The following is a 24,815-nucleotide window of genomic DNA, read 5'->3' on the forward strand; positions in this document are numbered from 1 at the left end:
TCAAACTCCCTCCCATCTCTTATGTCTCCTGCATTGTTAGGGGGTTTCTTCACCACTAGAGCCACCTGGGAAGCCTGCAGATTGGTATATCTAATATCTAAATGGTTTCCAGCAGGCTTCCGATACCACAGAGCTGCAAAAATCAAAAACTTTATTTCAGAGACTCCTTTGCAGATAAACCTGCAGATACAGCTTACATTCTGCCACACGGTCTACTTGTATGAGGTTAGTAAGGAAGAAGCAAGGAGTGGGCATCAGTGGCTTCACAGAGTAGATGGTTTCTCCTCGCGAGACAGGGGAGTACAGGCACATGCTCTTAGGGCTGTAGTCGAGGTTCTGGTCATCTGATCCAGGGTATCACAGGCTCTGAGCAGCAGACTAGGGGCCAGTGGTATTCCCCTAGCATCCCATTTCCCCTAGTTATTCTTTTTATCTGTATATCATCCAAGCATAATTCCCTCATCATCCTGGAAAATGTTATAAACTATTTAATGCCATCTAACAAATCCTTCCTCTTTAGATTTATGGGAATTAATTATGAGGACTGTAAATAAAATCTGAGACTGCATCTAAAAAGTATTTAGGAAATGATAAAGACCTTTAGCTATTTTTGAAAGGAAGAATCATAGCATACGTGTATGTATTGACTGATTTCAAAATGCAATAATATCCTCTAAGGAAACAGAGCTCGCAAATCAGGTTGCTGGACCTCTATTTTGTAATGAGCACAGGTATCTTAAGCATTAGGTCTTTTCTTTCCAGATAGAGGCTAAAGTTCTTACAGATATGACTGAAAGTGAGTTTATAATTTATAGTGACTCTCTTTTTTAATTGTGTGTTTTCTTGTCAACTGCCCTTATTCTCTCCTGCTCTCCCCATTTCATATCAGATGCTTAGAGTTAAAATCAATATGTATATATAAGATATTGAAAAGTATCAGTGTGTAAGAATTATAAGAGCATGTTTCTTGGCATTTAATATTGATACTTATCTAGAAGAAATTGATTTCTCAGGACTCTTTTGGTTGCAAGAGAAAGGCTTAGCTTGAAAGGGGAGAAGCATTAATATATTTTGAAACCAGAAAATGTAAGGCAAGATCTTGTTTTTGGCACTAGTGTACAAACTGGGCTTCCCCAGTGGCTCAGTGGTAAAGAATCTGTCTGCAATACAGGAGCTGCGGAAGACACGGGTTCAATCCCCGGGTCGGGAAGATCCCCTGGAGAAGGGCATTGCAACACACTCCAGTATTCTTGTCTGGAGAATCCCATGGACAGAGAGGAGCCTGGTGGGCTACAGTCCATGGGGTCACAAGGAGTCAGACACGACTGAAGTGACTTAGCAGCTGCAGCAGTGTACAAACTCAGGATTGATCCTTACCCCCTCTTCTTTCTGTGTGCTTGTTTTGCAAGTCCCATGACTTGTGGGGAAGATTACTTTGTTCATTCCCCTATCTGTATAGCCCTAATAATGTAATCGTAAAGGCATGGTGCCTTTCCTTGAGCCCAAAACAAAGTCTACTGGGGAAAACATTAATTGCTGACTTGAAGTATGTGCCCACTCTGCACTGATCCTGTGATCTGAGTATGGTCTTTGATAGGCCTGGGCTGGTTCCCAAAAGCACCAGTTAGTCTGAGAACAGTATTTGAAGCCCCAGAAGACACTTGATTAGCATGGTGGAGAATAAACTCCCTAAAGAAAGTAGGTAAGTAATGAGAAACTACTGTATAGCAGTCAGTGCTCTGTGGTGACCTAAACGGGAAGGAAAACCAAAAAAGAGAGGATATGTGTATATGTATAGCTGACTCACTTTGCTGTACAGTAGAAACTAACACAGCATTGTAAAGCAATTATACTACAATAAAAATTAATTTTTTAAAAGTGACTGGAAAAAAAGAGGGAAAAAAAGTGACTGGAAAGAAACAGGTAAAATAAATACATTAAATGTAAGCATCTGGGGAAAAAGGAAGTTACAGGAGTCCCCTCCAAGATATTCCATGATTAAAAAAAAAAAAAAAAAAGACATTCCTGGTGCTCATTTCCCCCAAAACTGTTAAATGAATCTCCAGCTGTTCCTTTATTACATATTTTCCATCTCCCTCATGGATTCATCCTGACACATAAATATCTTTCCTGAAAATAAGATAGTCAAGCTGTAATCACATACACTCATATAACAAAAGCATTTTATGAGGAACAACTAAACAAAAGAGCAACACACACTCAGATTATAGTCTAGCACCTTCCAAAAGCAGGGCAATATGACCTGGGAACAGCCTTGGTATGTAACACTGTAGTTGTTGTTCAGTTGCTAAGTTGTGTCTGACTCTTTGCAACCCCATGGACTACAGCATCCCAGGATTCCCTGTCCTTCACTATCTCTGGGAATTTGTTCAGACTTATGGCCATTGAGACTGTGATGCCATCCAGCCATCTCATCCTCTGTCGTCCCCTTCTCCTCCTGCCCTCAATCTTTCCCAGCATCAGGGTCTTTTCCAATGAGTTGGCTCTTTGCATCAGGTGGCCAAAATATCAAAAATTCAGCTTCAGCATCATATCTTCCAGTGAATATTCAGGGTTGATTTCCTTTACAATTGACTGATTTGATCTCCTAACTGTCCAGGGGTCTCTCAAGGGTCTTCTCCAGCACCACAATTCAAAAGCATGAATTCTTCAGCACTCAGCCTTCTTAATGGTCCAACTCTCACATCCATACATGACTACTGCAAAAACCATAGCTTTGACTATACAGACTTTTGTCAGCAAAGTGATATATTTGCTTTCAATACACTGTCTAGGTTTGTCATAATTTTTCTTCCAAGGATCAAGCATCTTTTAATTTTGTGGCTGCAGTCACCATCCACGGTGATTTTGGAGCCCAAGAAAACAAAATCTGTCACTGCTTCCACTTTTTCCCCATCTATTTGCCATGTAGTGATAGGACTGGATGCCATGATCCTAGTTTTTTGAATGTTGAGTTTTAACCCAGGCTTTTCACTCTCTTCTTTCACCCTCATCAAGAGGCTTTATAGTTCCTCTTCACTTTCTGCCATTAGAGTGGTATCATCTGCATATCTGAGGTTGTTTATATTTCCCCCAACAATGTTGATTCCAGCTTGTGAGTCATCCAGCCTAGCATTTCACATGATGTGCTATGCATATAAATAAGCAAGGTGACAATACATAGCCTTGAAGTACTCCATTCCCAATTTTGAACCAGTCCATTGTTCCGTGTCTGGTTCTAAGTGCTGCTTCTTGACCTGCATACAGGTTTCTCAGGATGCAGGTAAACTAGTCTATTATTCTCATCTCTTTAATAATTTTCCAGGTTGTTGTGGTCCACAGAAAGGCTTTCTTACAGTCAATGAAGCAGAAGTAGATGATATTTTTGAATTCCCTTGCTTTTCTATGATCCAACAGATGTTGAAAATTTTATCACTGGTTCCTCTGCCTTTTCTAAATCCAGGTTGTATATGTGGAAGTTCTAGATTCATGCACTGTTGAAGCTTAGCATGAAGGATTCTGAGCATTACCTTGCTAGCATATGAAGTAAGTTCAATTGTATGGTACATTATAGGGGTCTTTACAGTTTAAAACAATCATCTTATTTAATCCTTTCAATAACTCTTTTAGATAGATGATGATGATGTTTTTTAATCTATTTCATAATCACATAATACAATTATTATTTATAAATATTTTACAGGTAAGAACAGAGAGGGAGACCAAACTCATAGTTATTGTGTGATAAAGAGAGGATTTTTGTCTTGGTAATGGGATATCTGGGCTTCCCAGGTGGCTCAGTGGTAAATAATCCGTTTTGACTTTTTTTGATAAAGTGGGTTTGATCCCTGGGTTGGAAATATTTCCTGGAGGAGGAAATAGCAACCCACTCCAGTAATCTTGCCTGGGAAATCCCACGGAGAGAGGAGCCTGGTTGGCTACAGTTAATGAGGTCACAAAAGAGTTGACCACAACTTAGCAACTAAGCAACAACAACAACAACAACAACAGTGGGATACCTGAATAACTTGCTCTTTCTACTCATGGGCAAAATCGTGGGAGATAAGTTGATAAGGTCATTCTAATGAATTCTGGAATACCGTGAGAATTTTTGGTGGGGGCCATGACTTTTGGGGATAAGGGTTTGGGCTCAATCGAAAGAGAAATACATTGAGCTGAAAACTTCATGACGCCCACAAAACTTCTGTTACATAATATAATATTGAAATTATCAGTTTCCCATCCCAATGGCCTACAGCAAGGGAAGCTCTGAGTGTCTCTCCTCCTGGACTTTGTAGGTAAAAGCAATTATAAAAATCTGCTCTTAAACACTGTCCAATTCAGGAGTCCAGAGCTCTTCACTGATGGCCACATACTAGCTAGAAACAGATATGCCACACCCTCTTGATGAGAGTCTTGTCTTGTCCATAGATCCTTGTAGATATACACAGATTTCAGCCTAACACACATATTTCCTCAGAAGTGTGTATTTAGCTGCTATCGTGTACCGAAGTTGCAAAGTAAGTTGTTTTCCATTATTATTTTTTTAATGTCTAATATCCGCTTTGCCCTTAATAGCACATTCTCTCTCCAGGGATATCTAAGTGATTTTTGATCCTCTTTAAGCCTCTGTGTTATAAGCAATGTTTATAACTTAAAAGAGGAGGGAAAAAAGGCTTGCGTCTCTGTTGTACAAAACACTTTGAAACTGCTACACTTCTGGGTTCTCAAAACAACCCTGCAAGCTATGCAGGATAGATATGCAATCCTAGTAGGACAGATGGAGAAACTGAAATCCCAGGGGGTAAGTGACTTATTGAATGCTCCAGTCCTTCATGGCAAATTAAGAGAAGCAATCAAACCTCCTCATTCCAGACCTAAGGTTTTTCTATAAGACTAGTGGCTTATATTGTTAAATCATTTTTTTTCACATAAAATCTGGCATTTGTATATTGATACATAATAAATAAAATAGCCAATAGAAATGGTGCTTATATGGGAATTGGAGGATCAAGTCAGCTTCACCATGACAATCCCAGAGATTGATGGCAAAAGGACTCTCATGGACACTTTGAGAGCTACAGAACTAGCCTAAATTACTCTCTCCTTTTCATGTGTAGTTAAAAGCACATTGTATTTCCTTCCTGACCACTTTCCCAGTTCCCATCTCTTTGAGAGAGATAAGTTCTAAGTTCAGTCACTCAGTCATGTCCGACTCTTTGGGACCCCATGAATCACAGCACACCAGGCCTCCCTGCCCATCACCAACTCCTAGAGTTTATCCAAACTCATGTCCATCGACTCGGTGATGCCATCCAGCCATCTCATCCTCTGTCGTCCCCTTCTCCTCCTGCCCTCAATCCTTCTCAGCATCAGAGTCTTTTCCAATGAGTCAACTCTTCGCATGAGGTGGCCAAAGTATTGGAGTTTCAGCTTCAACATCAGTCCTTCCAATGAACACCCAGGACTGATCTCCTTTAGGATGGACTGGTTGGATCTCCTTGCAGTCCAAGGGACTTTCAAGAGTCTTCTCCAACACCACAGTTCAAAAGCTTCAATTCTTGGGTGCTCAGCTTTCTTCACAGTCCAACTCTCACATCCATACATGACTACTGAGAAAGATAAGCTTCACCTAAATTATTTCATCTGATTGATGATTGCTACTTCTGTCTTGGGTATTCCTTTGGAAAAGGTGTACGGATTCATTAGGTATTCTAATGAATTGTCTATAGATTATAAGTTAAGCATGTATCTGCTGATACTTTTTAAGTGGACCTGTCTTTATACTTACAAATATCTCTTAATAGTAGGCTTCCCTGGTGGCTTACATGGTAAAGAATCTGCCTGCAATGCATGAGACCTGGGTTGGGAAGATCCCTGGAGAAGGGAATGGCTACCCACTCCAGTATTCAGGCCTGGAGAATTCCCTGGACAGAGAAAACTGGCAGGCTATAGTCCATGGGGTCGCAAAGTCGCAAATGACTAAGCGACTCTCACTCACTCACTTGTGCTTCTAGTCTGATCCTGCGGAATCTAGCCTCGCAAGTGAGGTGCCACACATGTTCAAAGATGTGTTAAAGTATTGATTCCCTACAGCTGCCAGGAGGGCCCAGGAAATCTGAGTTCCCTGGAGTAGATCTTCTCTACCTGGCAGCAGACTCCTCTGTTCATTCCAGTGTACCATAAAAAGATAATTTTCCATGTTGGGAAGCACTGGAGAAAGTTTAGGAGGGCTTAGGACTCAGAAATACAATTTTGCTCACTAGATTCAAATTAATCTCGCTGCTGCTGCTGCTAAGTCACTTCAGTCGTGTCCAACTCTGTGTGATCCCATAGACGGGAGCCCACCAGGCTCCGCCATCTCTGGGATTCTCCAGGCAAGAACACTGGAGTGGATTGCCATTTCCTTCTCCAGTGCATGAAAGTCAAAAGTGAAAGTGAAGGTGCTCAGTCGTGTCTGACTCTTCACGACCCCATGGACTGCAGGCTACCAGGCTCCTCCATCCATGGGATTTTCCAGGCAACAGTACTGGAGTGGGTTGCCATTGCCTTCTCTGAATCTCACTGATATTTCTTATAATAAGCCCTCTTCTATTTGAATAATACCATGTCTTCTACCTTAATTCATTATTGGTTATGAGTTACATTTGTCCAAAGTAGATCTCCCCAACAAGAAAATAAGTTTCCAAAGAACTCTAATGTGACCTTTTGTCTGATGTCAAATAATCCCCTGGCTGCTATTTATTTAGTTGACTTCAGTTAATACCTCCCCACCCTACCCTCTACACCCAGTGATTCTTTATACGACTTTTCTGATTGTTTTCATCACACCAAGTCATGTTTATTAAAATTCTTGCTTGCTTCTTTTTTCTATTAGGATTCTTTTTTTCTTTTTTAAGTTTTAGCACAGTCCTACATGTTCTGTCATAATTATGCCAATATACCCTTAATTTATTCAACACTCTCCTTATTCACTCTCCTTTGATGGACCAGTTTCTTTCCTGCACAGGACCTTTGCATATAATATTGCTTTTGCCCCTAGATGCCACTCATCTCCTGTCTGGTCAAACTTTGTTGCTTTTACTGACGTGGTGCAATAGGCAGTAACTAGCATGGCTTATGCTATATTTTACCCCACAGCCCCCCCAAAATCAAGCCTTATTCTTATCAAGGCTCTATGTCTAATTAATAGTTTACAGAAAATACAGAGATAGATAAAATTATTTTATAATATCACAGAAATGCCTTCAGTCAAATTCAGAAGGTAGGAAATTCTATAAGGTGCTCTATAGGAAATTCTACAGAGTTCAGGTCCTTCCACATAGTATCTGCAAAGAGATTATAAAAAAAAAAAGGAGGGACAGTCACAGTGCAAAATAAATAATGAACATTAACCAAGTGCATTGTGTACATTCTCATTCAAACCAACCATAAAAAAGACATTATCAAAAACCAAAAGATACTAGGTGTTGGAAAGAATGTAAAGAAACTGGAATCCATGTAAATGTTTGGTAGGAATATAAAATGGTGCAGCCTCTATAAAAACCAATATGGCAATTCCTCAAGATATTAAGAATAGAATCACCATATGATCCAGCAATCCTGCTCTTGGTATATAACAGCAAGAACTGATGAGACGCGTACTTCTATGTTTACTGTGGCATTAATCACAGTAGCCAAGACAGAGAAATAATCCCAGTGTCCATCAACAGGTGAATAGATACAGAAAACATCATATATGCATGCAATGGAATCTTATCAGCCTTTAAAAAGAAGAAAATTTTGCAATATGTGACAATATGGATGAACCTGGATGACATTATATTAAGTGAAATAAGCCAGCCACAGAAGGACAAATATGCATGTTTCCATATATATGATGTCTAAAATAGTCAGGCTCACAGAGATAAAGACTAAAATTGTAGTTTCCAGGTATTTAGGGCAGGGGGAGGTGATGAGTTGCTATTCAGTGAGTACTGTTTCTGTCTTGTAAGATGAATAAAGTTTAGAGATTTTCTGTACAACATAGTGCCTATAGTTAGTGAAATTGTAGTTCGTACTTAAAAATTTGTTAAGTGGGTAGGTTTCATGTTACATGTTCTTACAATGTTTTTAAAGCTGCTTGATTAAAACTGGAAATAAACACATATTAATTTTTAACAACTTTTATAAGATACTTATTGATATTTTGATATTAATTGAAATGCTTTCTAATAAAATTAGCAATAAATGGAAAATTCTGAAAGAGATGGGAATACCAGACCATCTGACCTGTCTCTTGAGAAACCTGTATGCAGGTCAGGAAGCAATAGTTAGAACTGGACATGGAACAACAGACTGGTTCCAAATAGGAAAAAGTATGTCAAGGTTGTATATTGTCACCCTGCTTATTTAACTTATATGCAGAGTACATCATGAGAAATGTTGGGCTGGATGAATCACAACCTGGAATCAAGATTGCTGGGAGAAATATCAATAACCTCAGATATACAGATGACACCACCCTTATGGCAGAAAGTTAAGAAGAACTAAAGAGCCTCTTGATGGAAGTGAAAGAGGAGAGTGAATAAGTTGGCTTGAAGCTCAACGTTCAGAAAACTAAGATCATGGCATATGGTACCATCACTTCATGGGAAGTAGATGGGGAAACAGTGGAAACAGTGTCAGACTTTATTTTTTGGGCTCCAAAATCACTGCTGATGGTGATTGCAGCCATGAAATCAAAAGACGCTTACTCCTTGGAAGGAAGGTTATGACCAACCTAGATAGCATATTTAAAAGCAGAGACATTACTTTGCCAACAAAGGTCCATCTAGTCAAGGCTATGGTTTTTCCAGTGGTCATGTATGGATGTGAGAGTTGGACGGTGAAGAAAGCTGAGCGCCGAAGAATTGATGCTTTTGAACTGTGGTGTTGGAGAAGACTCTTGAGAGTCCCTTGAACTGCAAGAAGATCCAACCAGTCCATCCTAAAGGAGATCAGTCCTGGGTGTTCATTGGAAGGACTGATGTTGAAGCTGAAACTCCAATACTTTGGCCACCTCATGAGAAGAGTTGACTCATTGGAAAAGACCCTGATGCTGAGAAGGATTGAGGGCAGGAGGAGAAGGGGACGACAGAGGATGAGATGGTTGGATGGCATCACCAACTCAATGGACATGGGTTTGGGTAAACTCCGGGAGTTGATGATGGACAGGGAGGCCTGGCATGCTGCGATTCATGGGGTCGCAAAGAGTCGGACATGACTGAGCAACTGAACTGAACTGAACTGAATATTGTTAATATTAACAGTAAGATGATGGTATAGAATTAGTAGGAGTCATTTTCTCTTGGAAATATAAAATCACATATCTGTATGATGAATAAAACTAGATTATATATAATCTAAGATTGACAAAATAAGATTGGCTACATATATTGTTCATTGTTGAGGCTGGATAATAGGCACCTAGGGATTTATTATACTAATCTCTGTACTTTGGTATACTTCTGAAATTTCCATAATAAAATGCTAAACAAAACAAGCACAATTTTTAGGGAAAAAAGTTTAGGCATAAAATGCCAACACAGCAACAGATCAATGACTTCACCAACAGTCAGCAAAATCTTTGCAGGATCTAAAAGGAGTCATGATAGAGACCAGAAAGTTAATTTTTTAAAAAGGAAAGAAACTGAAATAATCAACCACCTTTGTGACCTAAAACAAATGTGGTAAAAGCAGCAAAGTGAAGAGTTTTGAGAATCAAAGGTAACCAGAGAGGATGCTTTGTAGAATTAAAATTGCAAATAGTTAAGTGTAGTTTTATAACCAACACTGCAAAGTCAGTTTGGAATTTAACCATGATTTCTTAAGAGGCTTTTTAAAAATTCTTTTTCAAAAGCAATGTATCTCCAATAATTTATTAAAATTATTCTCTATAGCTTTTTCCCCCTTTTAATGGTAACTGTTAAACTAGTCTCAAATTTTGCCCCCTATATCAAGAAATGAAAGCCAGGCTGTGGAACTGGAGCTGGCAGCAATGATGTCAGGAGGAGTTCAAATGAAGCCCATCACTTGAGTAAAAATTTATGGCCTTGCCTGTGCTGTACGGCACTCCATGTTTCAGTTTAGGGCCAGTAAGAGATTTATCAAAGGAAAGTAACAAGGTGTATGGGAGTAGTAGGTAAAATTTTGAAAGCCTTTATGAACTAGAGTAAATCTTGAAACTTTTGGTTTAATCTTTGAAAGTTGGACTTTCAGGTATAATTATAGGTTGACATTTGACATACTGTGTAGGTGAATAAGACACTAGGAAAGCATATCTCTAATGAATCCAAGAAGTCTTCATTACCCAATACACACATATAAGTACCTGGGATCAAAAAAAAAAAAATACCGTTACTGGGATGCAATGAGCCATCAGCAATCAGGTGAAAATTGGATTGTGTGCTTTTTCAAGAAGGCATCCTCAGGTGTTCAGCTTCAGCTAACAGTCACCATGCTGAAAATGAGGGCTTTTGTGTACATTTTTTCATACTTCTTAAGAACAGCCAAAAATTTAGATTATTATGTGAAATCTTCTGGTTATATTGTTTATTGTTCAAATTTATGAAGTCTTTGTGGGCCAACTCCATGCCTACCAAGCAAAGCTCAACTAGGGTCCTCATTCTGCCTGAAGCGATCATGTTTACAAAGTTTGATCTATGCTCATTCATTTTTTATTACTTTCCTCCTATTTTTTGGTCATGTATAACGTGGTTCAGGGCAAGCTGCAATATTTGTTCCTCATTGATTTTATTTTCTTGGACCCTTAATATGATTTTAAATTTCTTTAAAAAGAAAAAAAAAAGATGTTTCTCAATCCTTCTTCATTTTGTTTGCTGAATATTTTTCCAGTGAGTGTGAACTAATGAACATTAATGGGGAGAGAGCTAGTGGGGAGAAACTATGGACAAATCTATAAGGGGTTCCTTTGCTTGGGCAGATTAGAGTTTGGTGCTAATAAAATCCAGCTTAAAAGTTTTATTTTTATATAAATTTTCAATGAATAAATGTGTCTCTAATTAGAACTGAAAAGATTGTGAATCACCATGTATTATATAACCTATATTTTTTGACAAAATTAACCTAAGATGGTTACCTTAGCTTAAGAGGTTCGCTAATAATGTTTACCAAAAGATGGTGACATAGATATCTCTGATTTTAAACTTTGGCCTAACTTGGCATGTAAATGAAACTTTTGGGAGTAAATCTGCCAATGACATGGTGATCATTTACTGAGTTTGCAAGGCCATGATCATAGAATGGGAGCTCTCCATAAAATGGGAGATCCACCAATGCATGGGGAGACAGAATGCTATGGAGAGGGGCTGGTCTGGCTCTGCTGGCAGCAAGCTGTAAAAACCTCTCTGCTCCTAGGTTCATTATTTATTTGCTATTTATACCTTGCCTATTTCCAAAACAGATTGGAGGTGGCTTTCAATAAAAACCACTAATGTATCAGAACTCTTTTATGAGGTAATAACCTGAGATTAAAAAATAAATAGTTATAGCAGCAAATCTAAGCTAAAAGAATATGTTGTAATGGAGCACAAAATGCTGCTATGAGTTCCATGGCTACAGAGCAAAACAGGAAACAAGTTGCGTCATTATCATAATCCATGGGTCTCAGTTTTGTTATTTACAAGATGAGTCAGAGATGAGTTAGATGAAATCACTTTTTAGGTCTTTTTCAGGTTCAGACATTTCTATTACAAAGTGATAAGTGTATTTCTGGAAAGAATTCCTCACATTCTGCAAGATCAAGCACCAACAGGGGAAATTTGCATAACCTAGGCAACTTTGTAAGCAGAGAACTGAAAGTAGCAAGGCTAATGAAAATACTGATAAAATTGAGATTATGTAGGGAGAGGGTTTAAGGACAAAATGCATGTGGATCAGGCAAAATGTCCAATCAGAACCTCAAGATGACATGAAGACAACCTGAGCCGAGACAAAGTAGTTGGGTGTAGGAACATGGAATGTGGTACTGAATTCTTCAGAAGACTGCACATGTTCTTAGAGTTCAGTCACGCAAGAATCTGTGACTGGGAACTGATCAGTCTCAGATGACTGTTATTTCTATAAAGATATGTTACAGTTTCTATATTGGACAAGACAGGTTGGAACCTGAGAGGTTCCATCAAATATAATATTGATTTGGCTGCCATTGTGTAGAGAAGGACTAAAAGCCTAGTTAGTTGTAACCAAAACAACAACAACAACAACTATAGGAGGAATATGGCTACAAAGATATCTTAATCTTAAATGATGGTTGGGAGAAAGAATATGGGGTAACTTTGGGGAAAAAATCATGAAAATGGCATTAGAAAATGGAGATGAAAATTATAAATTGGTTCATGGTGACTTGTGGTAGCAAATTGAGTTAAGAGAACCTATTTGGACAAAAAAGGAATTTCATAAAAACACTGAGAAAAAAAGGAAGGAATTGTCCAGCAATTCTCCTTTTGGGAAAATAAAATTCCTTTAAGTTGGTGTTTTTCAAACAAGGGCAATTTTGTTTCTTAGGAGGCAATCTGGTACTATCTGGAGATGTTTTCAGTTGTTGATTGGAGAGGTCCTAGTGGCATTTGATGGATTGAAGTCAGTAATTTTAACAATGAAGACTATGGTTGGCATCAAGCCAGTGCCTTGAGAGGTACAGACGGACCATCCAATATTCAGAAACTTGGTTGCACACTAAAAATGCTCTGAATAGTTTTTTTTTTTCATTTGATTGACAATCACAAATACTGCTTGAGATCAATAAAACTCAGGGCATCAGGAAAGGAGTCAAAATGAAGAAAGAGGAAGGGTTATAACCAGGATCAGAAGGTCAAAAGAAATAAAGCAAAGAACAGAAGGAGATGAAGTGAATCGAATGAAAACAGAAGAAGCAGAGTCAAATGCCTTGCTTCTAAGAAAGGAGAAGTATGTTCTTATATTTACACGAGGAAGAACCTCTTGACACAAGCAACACTCTTTGGCATCTCTTTCTTTCCTGGGATTTAGAACAAATTGCTGCACACCTGATGTTAACTTAACCTGGAATCTTCAGTTTGGAAATCAGTAGGGAACTCGATTGAACATTTTAGGATACCTTGTGTGCCTACATCAGATCTGATTTAAATGGAACAGTATTATAGGAAAAAATTGGCCCTTTGCCAGCTGTTTCAAATGCCAATTCCATCTGAGGCTTCCTCTATAAGGGAAGAATTAACATTGTTTTCTGACATTTTCCCTCGTGATTGACATTCACTAGGAATTTATCCACAACCATTGGTTTCATTAACATTATTATTGCTTTAGGTTGGCACTCTGTTCTCTGCCTCATCCTGTAAATATCAGATGGCATTTTGTTCCAAAGATAAAAAATTTTCTTCCTTGTACACACATTTACCACACAGGAAGCCCAGATGAGGTCGTGAACACAACCTACTGTAGATCAAGTAGATGTCAAGAGAGTGTGTTCTTCTAAACCCAGGCAGAGAGAGTTTGCCATGTTTGTCGTGACAGTCTATACCACTCACAAATGTTTTAGAACAGGAGAGAAGGAGGAAATGCCTCCATCTCTGGCCACTAGGTCTTCCTCAATCTGAGGACATTAAGAGCCATTTCATGAATGTCGCATCTACTTGTCTATAGTTTAAATGGAAAACAGTATCACACAGTTAACTGAAGATGTGCCTAGAAAGGCTTACTACAGTGCAACGAAAGAAAATTAGGGTAATTTCTTACCTGGTATCTCAGCATATGTGCATATGTGTGCAACTGCATGCAAGTCTGCAAGCAGATACACATAAAAATGAATGCATCTCACTTTCTTTGCTCTTCACAGCAGATCCTGAATTTTAGGATTTATGAGCTGTCAGAATTTCAATAAGTGAAAATGTCATCCTACTTCTAATGATATATTTGATTAAGCCATGCAGATATGTGATAGAGATTCTTCACGGGTTTATTGAGATCAGACAGTACATAAAATGCCTTCTCTACTAGTAACCGATATTTATTGAAAGCCTCCTATGTGTGTCAGACATCCTGCCAAGGACTCTACACATGTTATTTTATGTAATTCTCCTGTGTCTTAGAATTATGTGTTCACCAAATTGTTCCTTTTAAGAGAAATGTATTTTACAACACCCTTGGAGTTAGGTCAGACCATGAGACTAAGTTATGGTCAATAAAATGTGGGCAGAAATAATGCATGCCATTTTCAGAGCTCACCACTGAAATTCTCACATGTAAGCTCTCTCTCTTATTCTTTCCTCATTGGTTAGCTGGAGGGAGAGGATCCAGAGGATAGTTTTTTGACTCCACTGGATGAAGACAGCCTGGATTCTATGGAGGAAAGTCACTCAGGGAGGCTGATGGTAATTATATCCACTGGTAACTTTTACATGAAGAATACATGAAGTTAAATAATGCTAAGGGACTAAGATTTCATTACTGTTGCTGCAGAAGCTAAGATTATTTAACCAGCCTAATATAGCAGTTCTGAGTCAGAAAAAAAAGATGCTGTTGTAATACAAAGTCTAAAGATGTAGCATTTGTCTTAAAGTTGGGTAATAGGTAGTAAGCAGACTGATAATAGAGGCTCAAAAGATAGGAACACACGTCATTTAGTTGCAGTGTACTTGGTATACTCTCACCCACAATAGTATAGACGGCTAACCACATGCCTCCTGAGCCAACAGCTCCACTGGCAATTAAAAGCATTGAACTGTTAGTGTCTGTTGGATACCATTGGCTGCTTTGACAAGGCATTGCAAGAAAGAGATGAACTCAGGAAAAATCTGGCTGGCTTGCAAGCAGAAATAAAAGGAAATAGAAAAAGTCAGAAAGAAATGGCCTTATTTTCAGAAAAGCTATTTGCTTCTAGATCAAAACAATAAAACATGGAATGTTAAAATGGTTTTAAGGGTCAGTGACCTAATGAAACAGATTAATAAAACGTTTAACTTGACTTCTCACTCAAGCCCTAACAGCTCTCGTCTCAGGTGAGAAAACCTTAAGTTTGAAGAAACAGCAAAATGAGGCAGATATGAAAATAAGTTTAGAAAAGAAATTTGAATGGTGATGTTGGCATCAGGAACTAATAATAACCACAAAAATTATAGTGGTACAGGCTGAACTGTGTCTCCCTAAATTCATCTGTTGGTATCCTAGCTTCCACTACCTCAGAATGTGACCTTATTTGATATGGGGCATATACAGAGATAATCAAGTTGAGCCAAGATCAGTAGGGTGAATGCTAATCCAATACAGTGGGTGTTCTTATAGGAAAAGGACATTTTGAGGCAGATTGTATACAAGGACGCCCATGGGAAGATACAAGGAGAAGAAAGCAACGTAAATCAGTAAATTCTCTATGCTCTTTTTCTCTGATTTTCCAAATGCCAGTATCACCATGATTAGCCTGTCCCTACTCTACCATGGTACACTAACTGTATGGGGAGAAAGGAAATAGCTTGTCTCTATAAGTCACAGCTATTAGACCACAAAGAGCCACTTCTAGTGAGATGGAGAAAGTAGCTCATTACCTAGAGAATCTGCTGGATGGAATTCTGGGGTGTCTCCTTTGGGGTGGTGTTAAATATGTCCCATGCATGGGAATAGCATAGCTGAAACACTGCTCTGTACCCTCCATACCGTTTCATTTTCTCTTGGGCACACAGCTAAACTACCTTTGCAAGTTGCGTAACAGGTGGTGACGCAATGTGACTCAGGTGTGGACTAAGAAATGCCAGTATAATGGCATGATTCCTCCAATAACAGCCTCTAAAATCTCTTATGGAATCTTTCTCTTCTACTTAACAGAATTCTCTTACAGAATTCTTCTCTTCTACTCTCCTGACCTCCCTTCTCACCTCCAGTTTGGCTAAACAGGTGAAGGGAAGAACTCCAAAGATTTAGGGAAGCCCAGAATTCCTAGAGCAGATGAAGGGATCCCAGATCTCAGACTTCTTGCTTTTGAGGCTGCCAAGGAAACTGCCTAATCTAGAACATTCACATTGGACTTTATGGGAACAAGAATTAATAACTCTAATTTGGTTAAGCCATGAGATTTCAGAGTTTACTTGTTATTGAAGCAGCTGTATTACTAATCCTGACACATACACTTCCCAATATCCAGAAAAATAACAATAGCTTCCCATGGCTGATTCATGTCAATGTGTGGCAAAAACCACTACAATATTGGAAAGTAATTAGCCCCCAACTAAAATAAATAAATTAATTAAAAAAAAAAAAACCACAATAGCTTTTCAGAATAGTCTCTCCAAAATTACTAAACTGCTCTAGATTGTACAGAAAGAAGCCAGTATGTGGTGGGTTAATCAAGTTATAGTGGTTTAGTTTTAGAATAAAGATTGAAGAAACTTTGATATTACTTATACCATACAAACACATAGAAAGGGGATCTTCTTCCTGAGCCAAGAAAGATATGTAAATTTGATCTGTCAATAGGGTATGCACAATTGTATCATAAACAAAGCTATGGTGAACTTTCTACTTCTAGTAACTAGACCAACTTTTCTAGGTATAAATAAAGAGATCAAAATTAACTAATTTAAGCACTAAGCTTTTTATTTCCCTCTGAAGAGAATTCATAATTTCTCATCTTTTCAGTATCAATATTATAAAATTCAAAAAATTCCAGCTGATTAAATGGAAAAGTTTATCTCATTTTGATTTTAATTTCAATGTTTTTAATTAGGAGTATGTCTAGGAGTATGTTTAAAAAACATTCCATTTTTCTAAATTTATCTAGTTGGGAAACATTTAATATACTGTCCACTTATGAATTATACTAGATTTTTATAGTATTTTTATAGATTCTTAGTAAAATAAGCATTGCAAATATTTTTAAAAAATAATGTATGCACAAACATACACACAAACACCCAAAATTTGTATTAAATTCTTTCTGCAACATTTAATGGGTTACAGTGATTCAAATGAGTTAAGAATGAGAGAAAACCACAACTGCAGGAAAAAACATGAGTTGACCCTTATCCCTGACAATTTATTACAAGTATAATGGAGCCTGAACATGAAAAAAAAAAAAAAAAGTCGGGGTGGGGTGGAGTCACTGCAATGTTAAGTGGCAGTTGCTATAGAATATGACTGAATAGGAAAATTACTAATGAGGCAGTCTAAGTCTCCAACCAGCTATCCAAATGCCAAATATAAGTGAAATAGAGCTGTAGATTGGGGAGACAGCGACAACACAAACACTAGCGAACAGACTGGCAGGACCATAAAAAGAGCTGAATGAGCAAAGTGGGTTACCTGGAGATGGAAGCATTAGCCTCTCAGAGTTCACAACATGCATTAATGTCCTAATGAGAAACCTAATCCCAAGCTACTTTTCTAGTGATTATCTCCTGGGATGACTAATCATAGACAGAATTAAGAAATTAAATACACTGGAATTAGTGTCATTATGGACAAACTGTACTTGTTTAAGAAGGAAAAAGTAACAACCAGAAGCTCTTTTTTTTTTTTTTTTTTTAACCAGGAGTTCTGCATGGATTTATTGACTACTTTTCTTTGGATGTTGGAGTTACATTCAATTTTATGGGTGATGTATTATGACCAGGCAGAATTGGAATTTTCCTTTCTATTCAGACATGATGAGGGTGCTGACTATAGACATGAACAACAGATGACAGGTAACAAATGGCTCCAAAGCCACAAGACAGAAGAAGCAGAGATCTATGACTCTATTTTCCATAGGTCTTCACCAAAGCATGGTTTCATCATGGCACAAGGACTAGGGCTGTATACAAAGGTCCATGCTTGCCTTTACAAGATAGCTTAGCCATTATTCGATGTCACAGACAATCTTTTAGTGTTCTATTAAACCTGTCTCTTTCCCTCCCTTCCTTCCTTCTTAATAGACATGGCCTACATTAAAATATCTGTCTGAAATGCAGGAGACCTGGGTTCCATCCTTGGGTAAGGAAGATTTCCTGGTAAAGGGAATGGCTACTCATTCCAGTATTCTTGCCTGGAGAATTCCATGCACTGAGGAGCCTGGCAGGCTACTCCAGTCCATGGGGGTCACAAAGAGTCAGACACAACTAAGTGACTAACACTTTCACTTTCACACTTTAACGTTAAAACTGATCTTAAAGATACTGCAAATGATCAGAGAGGCATTGTGAACACTTTGTTTTGCAAAGATAAAAATCATCATTCACGTCATTCTAGAGCAAGAGCAAACAACATACAAAGCACAGCAGCACTGGGAAAAAGAATAAAGTCTACGCCCCCATTCCACTCAATATCATCTTCCTCTCTCACTCTCACCCTCCATTTCCTTCCTCTACTTGCCCCTGAAGGGTTATTTCTCCTCCCATTCTTTGTTCTTGTTGTGGTTCCAGTGGTACACATAGGCAGTTTCTATCTCTTCCCATAAACTCCCAGGGGTTATCAGGAGGCCCTCCTCCCCTTTTATGCTGTTGTTTGCTGGTTTTGCTTTGACTCACTGTATCGAATGTGGAATCTTAGTTCCCTGACCAGGGATCGAACCTATGCCCCTTGCATTGGAAGCACAGTCTCAACCTCTGGACCACCAGGGAAGTATCCCCTTTTTTGAGGGGTAAAGTTCTCTCGAAGCCTGCAGACTAGGCCCTTGCTGACTCTAGATAGTTCTTCCTACAGACGCAGGGATGTCTTCACTTATACCTAATGCTGCTCTCTCTGCCCACCTGGCACTGCAAAGTTAGCTAATACAGCAAAGATGGACTTTGTTTCATGCAAATCCAGGGTTAAGTCTCAACTTTGCCGTGCATTCCCTGTCCTTAGACAAAACCCTTCATCTCTGAACCTCTACTTACTCATCTACAAAACAAGCGTAGTAACACCTATCTTTCAATTAAACATCACATTATACATCTATATGCTGTAGAACATGATACACGGGAATTATCTAATTAGATTGTGGCATAGTGTAAAGTGAAAGTCGCTCAGTCATATCCAACTCTTTGCGACCCCATTGACTATACAGTCCATGGAATTCTCCAGGCCTGAATACCGGAGTGGGTAGCCATTCCCTTCTCCAGGGGATCTTCACAACCCAAGGATCAAACCCAGGTCTCCCACGTTGCTGGCAGATTCTTTACAGCTGAGCCACCAGGGAAGCCCAAGAATACTGGAGTGGGTAGCCTATCCTTTCTTTAGAGGATCATCCTGACCCAGGAATTGAACTGGAGTCTCTTGCATTGCAGGCGGATTCTTTACCAACTGAGCTACCAGGGAAGCCCGTGGCATAGTGTAGACACTCAGTAAATATCAGCATCTTGGCAGCCAAGACGTTCTTCTCAACATTGCTATTAAAAGCCATCACACACAGGTTTTTAAATTATTTTTCCGCATATCTTCCTAGTTCATCAGCTGGGGACTCCTCTCTCTGTGTTGCCATAGATTTAGACAAAGGTTCCTGCTGGCCCAGGATAGTGGGTAAAAAGAACTTCTCTCTGTTTGCCCGGCTAACAAGGATCAACAACTCCCTCTCTGTGTTTATGTTGAATGTGTAGTAATGCATCACTAAGAGAAGCACTTAACAAGAATACCCATAAATATAGCTATAATATTTATTCAGCTACTCTATCTGCAAGGCCAAATACACAAATGGAGGATGAAAACAGACAAAACGGGTCACTAAAATTAGCCTGCACTGTTTGTAAGGCAGAAATAATAATCTGATGTGCTGTCTTTTAGAGCCTGTGCTCCAAGAAGCCTTAGTTATATGAGAAAGATTTATTGTAAGAATTAGAATCATATTCTCTTCCATCTTAATGTGATATCTACTGTTCTGGGAATACAGGCCACAGAGATACATTGCTAAAAGTGTACTGAAAGGCCCTTTGCCTCCCAAACCTTGATACTTGAATATTATCTGAAATCCATTTATATTCCTTAATCATACACAGACACTGCATCTCTTTCCCTTAGAGCTCTCAAAATCATGTCCTACAGGAATGGAATAGAACTCAAAAGCTATTAACCATTAATGAGAGAAATAATAGAATAACTGTCTGATTATGAAAGAGGAACCCAACATAATCTATATGGATCCAGACCTAGATGAAAGATAAATGACTGAGATACAAGAAGGCAGCTTTTGCCTGAAGGCAGCTTTTGCCTCAACAGAAGGAAGGGAAAAAAAAAATTAAGTACCCATTATGTGTGAACAGCTGTACTTAAAATTTTGATATTTTATCTCATTCATTTGCCCTTAAAAGTTGTCATATTACACTTGGAAAAGAAGGGCACTAGAAATGTTTATGGGGCTTCTTTGCTGTGGCCACTCAGACAGTGAAGAGTGTAACAGATATTCATCTGTCTATGACTGACTCTAAAACTTATACTCTTCTCTTCCTATCATTCTATCTCGATAACCTCTAAGAACACTCTCATGCCTAGAACTGCTGAAAAAAAAAAAAATTCCATCAGTGGCTGAATGAGTCAAAAAGCTTTCTATCACCAGAAATAGGTGCCAGAGCCTGCAGGAGCAGAGAAGTCCCCAGAGAATGGAGATTGAACTTCTGCAAAATCTTTCGTATCTGTGTCCTGTGTTTGTCTCTTTTTGCTACCATTGTTGTGGTCATATCACTAGAAGCTGCATGTATATCTGTTTCAAACAGTGATATCAGCAGTTGCCTCTATGCTTTATTATACCTGGCTTGCTCAGTACTTTATAAACCTGACCACATTTAGTCCTTAGCATTTGCCTGAAAGATTGTTTTATTGTCCCATTTTTCACATGAGAAAAATTAATTAAAGAGTGGAAAAGGCATCTTAATTGAGAACATTTTAAAGCTGGGGTTCTAATCTGGATCTATTTTACTCAAATGAAAATCTAACTCTTGGATCAAGATGTCCAAGGTCTCAAAACACTTGGGGGAAAAAAATTAAAGTAGAAAATATTTGAACCTTTCCATGTGAGGAATCTGCCTAACTCACAATGATATCTTGTATGAGTTAACTTAGAGAATGCTGGGGCTGCTGAACCTGACCTTCCTTCTGCAATTAGTTTTACACATTTTCCTATTGCTTAGCATCACACAGGGCTTTCCTTTTTTCATTCATCAACTTGTCTGTTTCCTTTTTTCTGTTGAGAAATGTGACAGGGAGTTATCACCCTGCTTCTGTCCATCAAGCTAAACAAATTTGTTAGAACTACTGGAGGAAAACAATGGACTTGTCTACCCCTAAACACACTCTTATCATCCTCCTGACCTTTGGCACTGAATTGTCTGGGTGCCCACAAGGTGGGCAGGTCTTATGCTTTGGGGGTTGAGCAGCTAAAAGCTGCTTATGATGGGCCTTCAACAAGCTGCTCAGTCCTCTCCATCAGCAAACTTACCAGTCTGTAGTTGCTTTTATCCTTTTGTAAAATCTATAGCAATGAATGTAAATTTAGTTCAACTTTTAGTTCTCTCAAACTAAATGGCTCAGATGGTAAAGCATCTGTCTGCAATGCAGGAGACGCGGGTTTGATCCCTGGGTTGGGAAGATCCCCTGGAGAAGGAAATGGCAGCCCACTCCAGTACTCTGCCTGGAAAATCCCATGGACGGAGAAGCCTGGTAGGCTACTGTCCATGGGGTCGCAAAGAGTCAGACACAACTGAGCAACTTCACTTTCTGACCTTTGAGGAAATAGGTATCATTGCCACATGCAAATCCATTTAGATGGGTTCCTTAATACATAAGTGAATGCATAAATACAGGAATAAATAAATGAGTAAGTAAATACATCATCAGGACCTCAGAAAATTTCCTTTGCTTTCATCTCCAAATAAGCATTGCCGAAAGGTAAGCTGTAGAGTGACTTTCATCAATGGAAACTTCTGCTTGATTCTCATACCCTCTAGGGTTGCAAGGAGAGGTAGGATGACATTACACACTTTGGGCTCAAGTAGGACTGTTTAGGTGAACAGAAATTTTTAAAAGGAGGCGGCTCTTTTTTTATGATGGTCTCATGGTCTTTTCCAACACTCTGCTGCCATCACCTCTTTTCAAACCAAAAGTTTTAAGTAGGGATATCTCCTCACTTCTATTGTTTTGGAAAAAAAGAGCAAAGGTAGGTTCAAATCTAGCCAAACTTTGCATCTGTAACATCTCAGTGACCACATATTAACTGATTTTTACATCTTATTTATCTTCAAGTTAGCCATTGACTTTCTATACAGCAATGAGCTAGTACCTTCTACTATGTAAACTGGCTGTAATTAATTGTGTCTTCACAGTTATTCCCACTGCATGATATGGCCACCTTCCCATTTCTCAGTCTGTGTCTTAGCTAGTAACTCAGAAGGAAACAGATGATCCTCTCACAGTGGAATAATTAAAGGAGAATTTCCTAGAGACTATTTACAAATATGTAGGCTGCTGCTGCTAAGTCGCTTCAGTCGTGTCCGACTCTGTGCGATCCCATGGACGGCAGCCCACCAGGCTCCGCCGTCCCTAGGATTCTCCAGGCAAGAGTACTGGAGTGGGGTGCCATTGCCTTCTCCGAATATGTAGGCAGTGCTTGGGAAAATCCCAGGGTGTGAGTGGTGCCCCACCAATGTCACCACTTCTAGGTGAAAAGGGAGGAAGTGGTCCTGAAATTTTAGAAGGAGAGGGAAGATGAGTGTCCAACTTCACACTCCCTCCCTCTGATCTCCTCGTAAGCTCCTCATTGGGCAAAAGCCATAGGAGGCTGGATGGCAAAGAAGCTCATTAATGTGATCAGAACAGATCAACCGTTTGGGTCAGAAACAGATAAAGGAGGGTGAAGAGTGAATCTGGGAGGGGCAAATACAATATCCAATACATCTTGTCATCAACTTATATCTAGCAGACTCACATTCACCAGGGAACATTTCTAGGGCACACATAAGATGGATGCTTCCCCTAGTGGTCCTAGCTTGGGAAATATTCTGGAAAGCTACTTGGTTACACTCTGGGGGGCATCAGAGAAAAGGGAAAATCAAACAAAGGTCTTGGTGGTAAGGAAGTGAAAATCAATCTGGGATGCCATCAGGTCTATCCCTGGTGCATCTCCACCCCGTCTTGGTGGTAGAACCTGGAGGGATGAGTATGGTGCCTGTGTCAGTAAGGGACAGACTAAGTCCAACCAGGGAAGGAAAGCTATGATGTAAAGTTTGTCTACACCCTTATCTAGAGTAGGGAGGGATGCTTCTGGTGGAAAGAAGCCACAGCTATAGATGCCACTTTTTTCTCTCTTACAGATAGGAGCTAACAGTTCCAGGACCACTTCTTCAAAATGTATTTTAAAAAACTGGGACACGTTTGATCCTCAGAATTTTAAAAAGACCTGCCTGATCTTCTTCTATGATACTGAACACCCACAGTATCCTTTGGAAGATGGGGAACACTGGCCAGTTGAAGGGTCTCAATTATAATACTGTTTTACAATTAGACCAGTTCTGTAGAAAACAAGAGAAATGGGTAAAAGTACCATATATATTGCTCTTTATCTCTCTGTGAGACATGCCAGACTTATGTCCTAAAGGTTCAGATTTGGGTGTGCAGATTCAGCTGCATCCTGTTCTCTTACTTTGCCCCTGTATCTGGGGCTCCCAACTGAACAGACTGAGAATTAGGGCACCCTTCCTGGAGGGGTTGCCTCAGTCTTGGTAGAAATTCAAACAGTACCAATTGTGGTTGAGACTATTGAGAGGATCCAAAAAGTACATAGAAGACTTTATGGGACTAACTTTACTTTATGAGCTTACTTGGAGAGATGTAATGTATGTCTGGGGACAGACGCTGACTCTTGACTTGAGAACTCGAGTTTCAGGGGAAGCTATTACTTTTTGGAGATGAATGGCTTGAACATGAGACAAGGGGAAAGAGGGAACATGAAATAGCCCTCCTTCCTACTGGAAGCCAAGCAGTTCCAACAACAGAGCCGCTTTGCCGGATGTATTCTTGAAGGATTTAAGCAAGTGTTCACTAAGACTTTAAACTATGCTTAGTAGGCTGACATAGAACAGGGAGAGAAGGAAACTCCTGGTAAATTCCTAGATAGACTACAGGAGGCTCTCCACAAGTATACTGATGTTGATCCTGAAAGTGCAGAGGAGAAATAATCTTAAAAGATAGATTTCTCACTCAGTCAGCTCCAGATATCTGCTGTAAGTTACAAAAACAGGCGTTTGGACCAAATCAGTCTTTAAAAAACTGTTGCAACTGGTTCAGATGGTATATTATGGTAGAGAATATGAGGAGGAAAATAAGAGGCAAAAAAAGTTCAGGGAAAGACTGAAGCCCCAGCATCGCTGTTAGACCTGCTCTGAAACAACCTGAGAAAAATACCCAGAGGGACCCAGATGAAAAGGGCTGGAGTTGTTATTACTGTGGAAAGGGGAGGGCGGGGCATCTCAAATAGGATTGCCCTCGGGCATCTAAGCCACCCTCAGCTCCATGTCTGGTCTGTAAAGGACCACACTGGAGAAGAGACAGCCCTCTGAGGCGTAGGCCCCAGGGGTCGGACTCTCAGGACAATCAGGACTGAAGGTGCCTGGGGGTCCCCACACAAACCCCTGTCCTAATAACATCTGAATAACTCCGGGTATTAATAACTGTGGAGGGCCAATCAGTCAATTTTCTTTTGTACACTGGGGCAACTTTCTCTGTCCTCACTGAAGCCCCTGGCCCACTTTCCTCCTGGTCCACTACCATAATGGTACTGTCTGGATGAGCCACATGTTATTATTTCAGTCATCCTTTAAGCTGCAACTGGGAGTCTGTACTATTTTCTCTGAGTTTCTATTCGT

At 39.4% G+C, this 24,815-nt stretch overlaps 1 protein-coding gene and 2 long non-coding RNA genes across 8 annotated transcripts in view; 1 reads left to right on the top strand and 2 right to left on the bottom strand.

Moving 5' to 3' along the window:
* LOC145539478 (uncharacterized) overlaps positions 1 to 24,815 on the bottom strand; it is a 702,259-nt gene that overhangs the window by 584,448 nt on the left and 92,996 nt on the right. The window lies entirely within an intron of this gene.
* LOC145539482 (uncharacterized) lies at positions 3,992 to 19,563 on the top strand. The gene is made up of 4 exons (XR_014077858.1): positions 3,992 to 4,075; positions 4,432 to 4,520; positions 14,298 to 14,390; positions 17,540 to 19,563. It is a non-coding gene; the product is annotated as an uncharacterized LOC145539482 (long non-coding RNA).
* Positions 17,513 to 22,842, bottom strand: LOC145539481 (uncharacterized). Its single transcript, XR_014077857.1, has 2 exons — positions 19,179 to 22,842; positions 17,513 to 18,009 (listed from the first exon to the last, which is right to left on the bottom strand). It is a non-coding gene; the product is annotated as an uncharacterized LOC145539481 (long non-coding RNA).

The sequence above is a fragment of the Giraffa tippelskirchi genome, chromosome 2 (genome assembly GCF_054371585.1).
Source record: "Giraffa tippelskirchi isolate mGirTip1 chromosome 2, T2T-mGirTip1v1.2.pri, whole genome shotgun sequence".
NCBI classification, from domain to species: domain Eukaryota; kingdom Metazoa; phylum Chordata; class Mammalia; order Artiodactyla; family Giraffidae; genus Giraffa; species Giraffa tippelskirchi.